Here is an 8,920-nt window from a genome sequence, read left to right on the forward strand (position 1 = left end):
CTTTCACCCTGCACCAGGGCAGAGTTGAGTTTTTGCAATGTCACTAAAATATTTACTATCTGGCATCTTTGGAAAAGAGACCTAGGACGGGGTCTAAACATACAGTAGGTACTCAGTCCATGTTTCTTTTTAGCTTATTTATTCTCATTTATTGAACGTCTACTATGTATCAGGCTAATAGGTAATTAGAAAGAAAAAAAAGGATGTGAATAAATTGAAAAATAAAATAATGAGATTCAAATTAAATATGACATTGCTGTCAGCAACAGGGATCTGAAAATCACCCAAATGGGAAAGACGTAGTTAAAGCATCAGATAGAAAGATTCATTCTTGGAACTGTTAAAAAAAATTCATAAACAAAAATACTATAAATAAAGACACTAGCAGCTCTCACATGTTTTTATCTGACAGTACAGAGTTTCTTTTTTTCTTAACAATATTCAGCAAACAATTGGCATTCAGTTAGGACTACTAACTGATCAATGCAAATGAACTCCCTCAACACTGTGTGCTACACTGCAACTACTTCTCAAATGCTACCCTTACTCTAAGGTGGCTGTGCCGATATGTCTAACCCTCCTATAGGTTTTTGTTTGTTTGGCTGCTCCAGGTCTTAGTTGCAGCAGGTGAGATGTTCAGTCTTCATCGAAGCATGCAGGTTTTCAGTTGCAGTGTGCAGGATCTTCTCCGTTTATTTTTTTTAGTTGAGGCATGCAAACTCTTAGTTGTAGCATGTGGGATCTAGTTCCCTGACCAGGGATCAAAATCACAACCCCCTGCATTGGGAGCTCAGAACCTTAGTAACTTGAGCATCAGGGAAGTCCCTCTAGAGGTTTTTAAGGTTAGTTTCAAAAAGGGACATATTTTCACTGCCATATATGCATATTAGGATATGTCTTTTTGTAAAATTTGTTCTTATTTGGTTTCACCCTGTAACCCCTTTGGGCTTCCCTGGAGGCTCAGGCCTTCCCCGCAGGCCTCCCCTGCAATGCAGGAGACCCAGGTTTGATCCCTGGGTTGGGAAGATCCCCTGGAGAAGGGAATGGCTCCCCACTCCAGTATTCTTGCCTGGGAAATCTCATTAACACAGAAACCTGGAAGGCCATCCCGTTGCATATCATAATGTAATGTAAAATCTTAGACATTTTTGATCCATGTGTTTTGAATGATGGAAAAGGGGAGGGGGAATGCCTGGAGATCCATCTCACAGATAAGGAACCTGAGGTGCCCTTCTGCACAGTTCCCTAATGAGGACACCTGTCCCAGCCCTGACCTGGCCAGAACCCCCATTCTCTCCCCACTTAGCCCTGCCCAGATCCCATCACACACCTTCCAAGCTGTACCTTGACACACTGGGCTCGCCTGCCTTGAGATAATGGGAGAGAGGAAGGTCAAAGTCTCCATTTATTAGTTGATTGAGACTGAAAAAAGTTGATTCCTTGAGATGTTCATCTTAGGGGCACCCCTGCTGGACACGCAGCCAGGGTAGGGGCCCCCAGCGTCCCCCCCCCCCCACAATAGAGAAAAGCTCCACTTGAACAAAGCCCCAACAACCAGGGAACCTGAACAAAAACTTGGTTCCAGGTGCCTTGGCTCCATTGTCCCCTCTTCCAGGGAAGGCAGCTGGGCCAGGCTTTCCCTGATCACACTTTCCAACAACATCCCCACCCCAGCACCACCCTGCAGGGCTCCCCAGAGCCCTTCTCCCAGGTGAAATCATCTTTTCTCTTCCTTTCCTCTCCTCTTCCCACCATACTATAGGGCATCTCTGCTTTGATCACCACTGCTTCTAGACCCGAACCTGGTACACAGTAGGTGCTCAGTAAGTACTGAAGGGAGGAACAGTTGGGTTCTTTTCTTTTCTTTCTTTTTTTTTTTTTTGACTGCACCATGCAGCATGTGGAATCTTAGTTCCCCGACCAAGAATTGAACCCATGTCCCCTGTTCACTATCTTGATTGTGCTGACGGTTACATGGGGGTGGACATATGACAAAACTCATCAATATGTACATTTTAAATACAAGTGGTTCATGGCATGTAAATTACACCTTCATAAAGCTGCCAAAATAAGAGGTGTCCAAGGAGGTGGTAGCCATAAAGTACACATGTATGCGTGCTCATTCACTCAGTTGTGTCCAACTCTTTGGGACCCCATGCACTGTGGCCCGCCAGGCTCCTCTGTCCATGGGATTCTCCAGGCAAGAATACTGGAGTGGGTTGCCATTTCCTCCTCCAAGGGATCTTCCTAACTCAGGGATCAAACCCACGTCTCCTGCATCTCCTGCACTGGCAGGCAGATTCTTTACCACTGTGCCACCTGGGAAGCCCTGTAAAGTACACACTAGGTACTTAATAATTGCTTAAATGTTTTAAAGGATACTGAAACAGGGAGTAGAATCCACAGGGGGTGGCTTGTCATTCTCAGCCATTCACTTAGCATTTTCCTTGTGCCGAACCTGGGTGGGGACCAGATGGGGAAAAGATGGGGAAGGGAGGCCCACGGAGGGATGGTGAGCTGGTCCTAGGGCCCAGCTGGTGGCTAATTACTAACTCTGGCTGCTCCACCCAGAGGCCCAAAGAGACAAAGTCCAGGGCTGCACGCCTCGATGGCTCAGAGGCTCCGACCTCCTGTCCCCACTGCCTCCTCCCCTCCTCCATCATTGGAAGTTGGTCTGCCATGCCCTGAGGGGTTCGATTTTATGAGGGGGTCCAGGGGCCAGGGAGCAAGGCCATTTCTTGGCACAGAGCTGAGAACAGGAGCAAAGGTGGATGGGGCCAGGCTGGGGGCACACAGGGCAGGGAGCGGGGGAGGGGAGGGTGGGGGGAAATCAGAGGCTAGAGCACAGCCCTGGAATTGGAGGCAGATTCCACCGTGTTCAAGTCTCTGCCCTTCTCCAGTCCTCACAGCTGAAAATAGGGTGTTCATCACCCATGTCTCATGGACACTCAGCATCAGAGGAACCAGAAGGGGGTTGCATCATTATCCTGCCTTACACCCCAACCTGCAATCCCAGAGGGTCTCTATTTGTTCTTTTTTCCTTTTTCTTGCCACCCAAAAAGATCAGGGTGAGGGGTCGGTGTCTGTCTGACCTGGCCTGGCCTACAGCAAACACGTAATGAATGTTTTTTTTTTCTCTTTTTTATTTTTTATTGGAGTATAATTGCTTTAAAATATTGTGTTAGTTTCTGCTGTACAGCAAAACAGCAAAACGAATCAGCTATATGGATATATATATCCCCTCTTTTTGGATTTACTTCCCATTTAGGTCAACACAGAGCATTGGGTAAAATTCCCTGTGTTTTACAGTAGATACTCATAATATCAGGGCTTCCTCGGTGGCTCAGCAGTAAAGAATCCACCTGCAATGCAGGAGATGTGGGTTCGATCCCTGGGTCAGGAAGATGCCCTGGAGGAGGAAATGGCAACCCACCCCAGTGTTCTTACCTGGCGAATTTCATGGACAGAGGAGCCTGGTGCGCTAGAGCCCATGGGGTCACAAAGAGTACGACATGACCAAGAGACTGAGCACACACATGCATGCTCATAGCATCAATAGTGTGTCAGTCCCAATCTCCCAATCCAGCTAACTCCCCTTTCCCACCTCCATATCCGTAGGTTTGTTCTCTACATCTGTGTCTCTATTTCTGCTTTGTAAATAAGATCATCTATACCAATTTTTTCAGATTCCACACATATGTGTTAATATAGGGTATTTGTTTTTTCTCTTTCTGACTAGCTTCATTCTGTATGACCATCTCTAGGTCCATCTATGTCCCTACAAATGACCCCATTTTGTTCCTTTTTATGGATGAGTAATAACCCACAACCAACTCAAAGGACATGAGTTTGAGCAAGCTCTGGGAGATAGTGAAGGACAGGGAAGCCTGGCATGCTGCAGTCCATGAGGATGCAAAGAGTTGGACTTGACTTAACAACTAAACAACAGCAACAACATTCCATTGTATATATGTACATGCATATATATCTATGCATTTCTCTGTTGATGGACATCTAGGTTGCTTCCATGTCCTACCTAGCAATGCATGTTTATTGCACAGCTCCATAAATATTAACTTTTACTCTAACAACAACAAAAAAATTGCATGCCGGTGGTCAATAAGAATGTTAGGAAAAAGTCCAGGAAGACCTCAGTGAGATGCCACCCACCAGAGTGGCTAAGATGGGAAAGTCTGAGCATACTAAGTGCTGACAAGAAGAGGGCAACTGGGATTCTCATCTACAATGGCTAGTGGGAGAGCAAAATGGGGCAGCCTCTGCTGAAAGCAGTGTGGTGGATTCTCAAAAAGTTCTTAATATCATACACCTATTGGGGGTCTAGCCATTCCAGCCCTAGGTATTTACCCAACTGAAACAAAAGCATACAAAGATTTGTACACGGATGCTCACAGCAGTCTCATTTTAAGCTAGTAGGTAAGAATCAGACTGTCTGGTCTCCATCCTCCACACACACACACCCCTGCAGGCTATGTGTCTTTCAAGAAGTGGCCAGCTCTCTCTGAGCTTCCATTTCTTCATCTGTTAAAAGGAAGTTGATGATATGAATTTCCAGGTACCACTAAGGACGTGAAAAGATGCTCTGCACATAATAGACACTCAAGGACTGTTGGTTTGTGTGAATTTAAAAAAAAAGTTCAATATCATTAGTCATCAGAGAAATGAAAATCAGAACCACAGTGGGACTCGGAGAGGACTCTGGGCTTTTACCAACAAGGAGGTGGGAGCCTGGAGGGCTATGGGCAGAGGAGGGGCGAGGTCTGACTCAGGTGCTCACGGGCGCCCTCTGCTGACTGCTTCCAGGAGGACCGACTGGAGGCAAGGGTGGGAGTCGGGTACAGGATACAGGTGACTGTGCTGGTCCAGGTGAACGACGAAGAGGGATGGACCCGGATGGAGGTAGAGCTGAAATGTTGTCTAGTCTCCTAAGCCCAGGAGGGCGGTGACGGGCCTCACGGATATAGTACGTGTGTGTCAGATGAGCTTCGTTCAGGTGTGAGTACAGCCCTGTGTGCTGTGAGCTCAGTGTTAATGAATCAACAGCTTTTATTAAATAAGGTGTCTTTAAGCAGAAACACACATGGCAGAAGGTTATGTGTTGATCAGTTGACAAAAGTGCAGTGACCAGAGGCTCACAGAAGTCTAACCCTGCGTATCCCCAGGAGCAGTGATGCAGTGTTCACTAATTCAGCATTTGCAGCACATATAGCACAGAACTTCTGTAAATAAGAAGAAGGGACCCTACATTCACCTGTCTCACTCTAGAATCTAGAGTCTAGATCACAACCCCAAACAATTGTTCAATACGCTTCCACCACCATATACATTAAAATCAAAGCTTGGGATTTCCTGGCAGTTCAGTGGTGAAGACTGCACACTTCCACTGCAGGGGGCATGGGTTCAATCCCTGCTCAAAGCACTGGGATCCCATATGCTCTTTGGTGCTGTAAAATAAATAAAATCAAAACTGCCTTTTTAGGGACTCCCTTAGTGGTCCAGTGGTTAAGAATCTGCCTGCCAGTGCAGAGGATGTGGGTTTGACCCCTGGTTAGGGAACTAGAGGACCCAGCACAGCCAAAATAAACAAACAAAACAAACAAAAAACTTCAAACACAAAAACACAAACAAAACCATCAGCGTGGAACAATCAGTGCCAGGAGGCATGCCTTTAGGAAATGTCCCCACCCTTAATTTCAGAGATGGAAACTGAGGCTCAGGGAGGTGAGGTTGGTCCAGAGTCCTGCCCCAGCCAACCTGATAGCACAAGAACCTTCTGACCCAACCCGCTGCAGAGGCTTTCGGTTCTGAGTTTTATTTGGAACTCTTCCCATCTCGATTCCCTTATTGCCCCTTATCTGTGCCCAGTTATAAAAATCATCAAGGCTCCCCAGCAGGCAGGGGCGAGAGCAGATAACAGCAGACACGTGGGCAGTGTGAGCCGGCCCACTGCCCTGTGCCCGGGAGGGAGGAACAGCTAACCATTTCTGAATGCTCTCTTCCTGCCAGGCTCTGTGCTCAGCAGTTTCGTGTCTGAACACATTTACACAGGAAGGGGGTACAATTCTTTGATGCATCCTCTTAAAGCCTAGAATCCCAGGAGAGTGGGCACAACCATTGGGCACATACCCAATGTCATATCCAGGGCTTCCCAGATGGCTCAGTGGTAAAGAATCTGCCTGCCAACGCAGGAGATGCAGTTTGAAGAACTACCAGACTTTTCCACAGCAGCTGCACCACTTTCCATTCCCACCAGCCAAACACGATGGTTCTGATTTCTCCACATCCTCGCCAACGTTGGTTACTTTCTAGGTTTTATGATTTTTTTTTAAAAGTTTTGCTTTTTTTTGTCATTGACATCCTAATGGGTGTGAAGTGGTATCTCCTTGTGGTTTTGATTTGCATTTCCCTGATGACTAATGATGTTAAACATCCTTTTCATGCGCTTCTTGGCCATTTGTGTATCTTCTTTGTAGAAAAGCTTACTCAAGTCCTTTGTCCATGTCTTTATTGAGTGAATGTGACCTGCTCTTGAACTTCATATATGTGCAGCTGGGCTACTAGCTCTTCATGCCTGCCTTTCAGCCACGTTGTGTCTGTCAGATGTGTTGAGGTTGTGAAAGTAGCCATTGACCATTTTCAGTGCAGTGACCCCAGCACAAGAATATCTTGCTTGAGGTCCACAGGCTTCATGATCTGGGTTCCTGACTTGGGTCCTCCCCAGCTTGGACTCGAATCATTGTTTTTGGCCATCTGCAGGTCAAGAAATCAATTTACTGGGTCATGACCCACATTTTTATTTTCAGTGATACAGAATAAGAAATATAATGCATTGTGCTGGGCAAGAAGTGTTATCTTGGACAACTTTTATTGGGATGCTGTATGTATTTAAATATGTGTCCTGGGACTTCCCTGGTGGTCCAGTGGCTAAGACTTGGACTCCCAATGCAGGGGGCCAGGGTTCGATTCCTGGTCAGAGAAGTAGATCCCATATGCCACAACTAAGACCCAGTGAGCCAAATAAATAATTTTTAAAAAATACTTTAAAAATATCTGTCCTGAGCATGTATATAAATATTTTCTAATTAATTAATTTAGTTTTACTGAGTGAAGATGTCATAGTCAAAAGAAGTTTGAAGTCCTTCCCCAATCCTTATAGACGGCATCTTTTTTGTTCATGTCCTTCTTTTACTGTTTTTTTTTTGTCTATACCATGTGGCTTGTGGGATGCTCCCCAAGCAGGTATTGAACCTGGGCCACAACAGTGAAAGCCCAAAATCCCGACCACTAGGCTACCAGGGAACTCCCTAGACTCTATTTTAGTTCATAATTTAAATATTGATGTGTGTGGGACATCCTTGGTGGTCCACTGGCTAGAACTCTGCACTCCCAGTGCAGGGGGCCCCAGTTTGATCCCTGGTCAGGGAACTAGATCCCACATGCTGCAACTAAGAGTTCCCACGTTGCAACTAAGAAAAAAGATTAAAACAAGATCCTGAGAGCCACAGCTAAGACCTGGCACAGTCAAATAAATAAATATTTTTAAAATTTATTGATGTATGTGATGAGTCCATTCACTGGAATGGTGATTCCCAGCAGGGGGTAATTTTGCCCCACTGAGAGATGGCCAGCAATGTCAGGGACATTTCTGATGGTCACAACTTGGGGTGATTCTGCACACGGGGGACACCGGGTGATGTCAGGGGATATCCGTGGTCATCGCACTGTGGGGGGCTTTTGGCATTGAGTAGATGGGGCCTCAATGGAGCACCACACCCCACAGTTCCCAGGATGGCCCCCCACAGAGAATTATCTAGACCCAAGTGTCCTAGAGGGGGGAAGAGATTCTGTGTTAATTATTTGATGGAAAAATAAATTTGATCCCTCCCTCACATTATACACCAAAATAAACTCCCAATGGTCAGATGGTGTAAACCAGGGTGACCCCCAGCATGTGTGAGTCACCTCCCCTCCCTCCCACTAAGGTGTGTATTTAAATATGAGCAGTGTCTCAGATGTCCCTGGTTGTGCAGTGGGTAAGAATCTGCCTGCCAATGCGGAGGACTTGGGTTTGATCCCTAGTCCGGGAAGGTTCCACACAACGGAGCAATTAAGCCCACGGGCCACAACCACTGAGCCTGTGTGCTGCAGCTACTGAAGCCCATATATCCTAGAGCCTGTGCTCTGCAACAAGAGAAGCCACTGCAATGAGAGAAGAGGGAGCACGGCAATGAAAACCCAGCACAGCCAATAAAGTAAAATAATAATAAAAATAAAATAAATGTGTGCATCCTCCTAGGACCTCAGAGGTCAGCTGGCTATGGGACCCAGTCTCCTGGGAGGGTCATGGAATCCCCTAGTCCAGCGGATCCTCTCGGGCAGTCCTCCCCCCCCAAGGGACACTGGGGAGTAACTGGACATCTGTGGTCATCACGACTGGGGGGCTCCTGGCATTGCCTGGGTGGGTTCAGGGGTGCTGCTCCACACCCCATAGTGCCCAGGACAGCCCCGGCACCAGTTTCCAAGCGTAGAGGGGTAACCTGGACTAGGCCGTGTAGTGTGCAGCGCCATGTTCAGCACAGCCTGGCTCACGGTGGACGTTCCCCAAGCATGTGCAAGCCGATGGCTGACAGCGCCCAGCTCTGCCTGCGCCCCGGGGGCGGGTCCTGGGACACGCTGCCCCCCTGTGGACAGTCGTGGAATCGCAGCCTCCGCGCCCTAGTCACGGGGATGGAAAGCGCGCTGGCAGCCTGGACTGACTTTGCGGAGGGTCTCACGCGGCGCTGCCCACCAGCACTTTCCGTCCGGGATGGCAGTATTCAAACTTGGTGTTGCCTGGCATGTTCGTCATTGTGGCCAGTGAGCCCCTGAGATGTGGCCAGGGCAACTGGGGACATGGCGTCTT

The sequence above is a fragment of the Giraffa tippelskirchi genome, chromosome 6 (genome assembly GCF_054371585.1).
Source record: "Giraffa tippelskirchi isolate mGirTip1 chromosome 6, T2T-mGirTip1v1.2.pri, whole genome shotgun sequence".
Taxonomy (NCBI): Eukaryota; Metazoa; Chordata; class Mammalia; order Artiodactyla; family Giraffidae; genus Giraffa; species Giraffa tippelskirchi.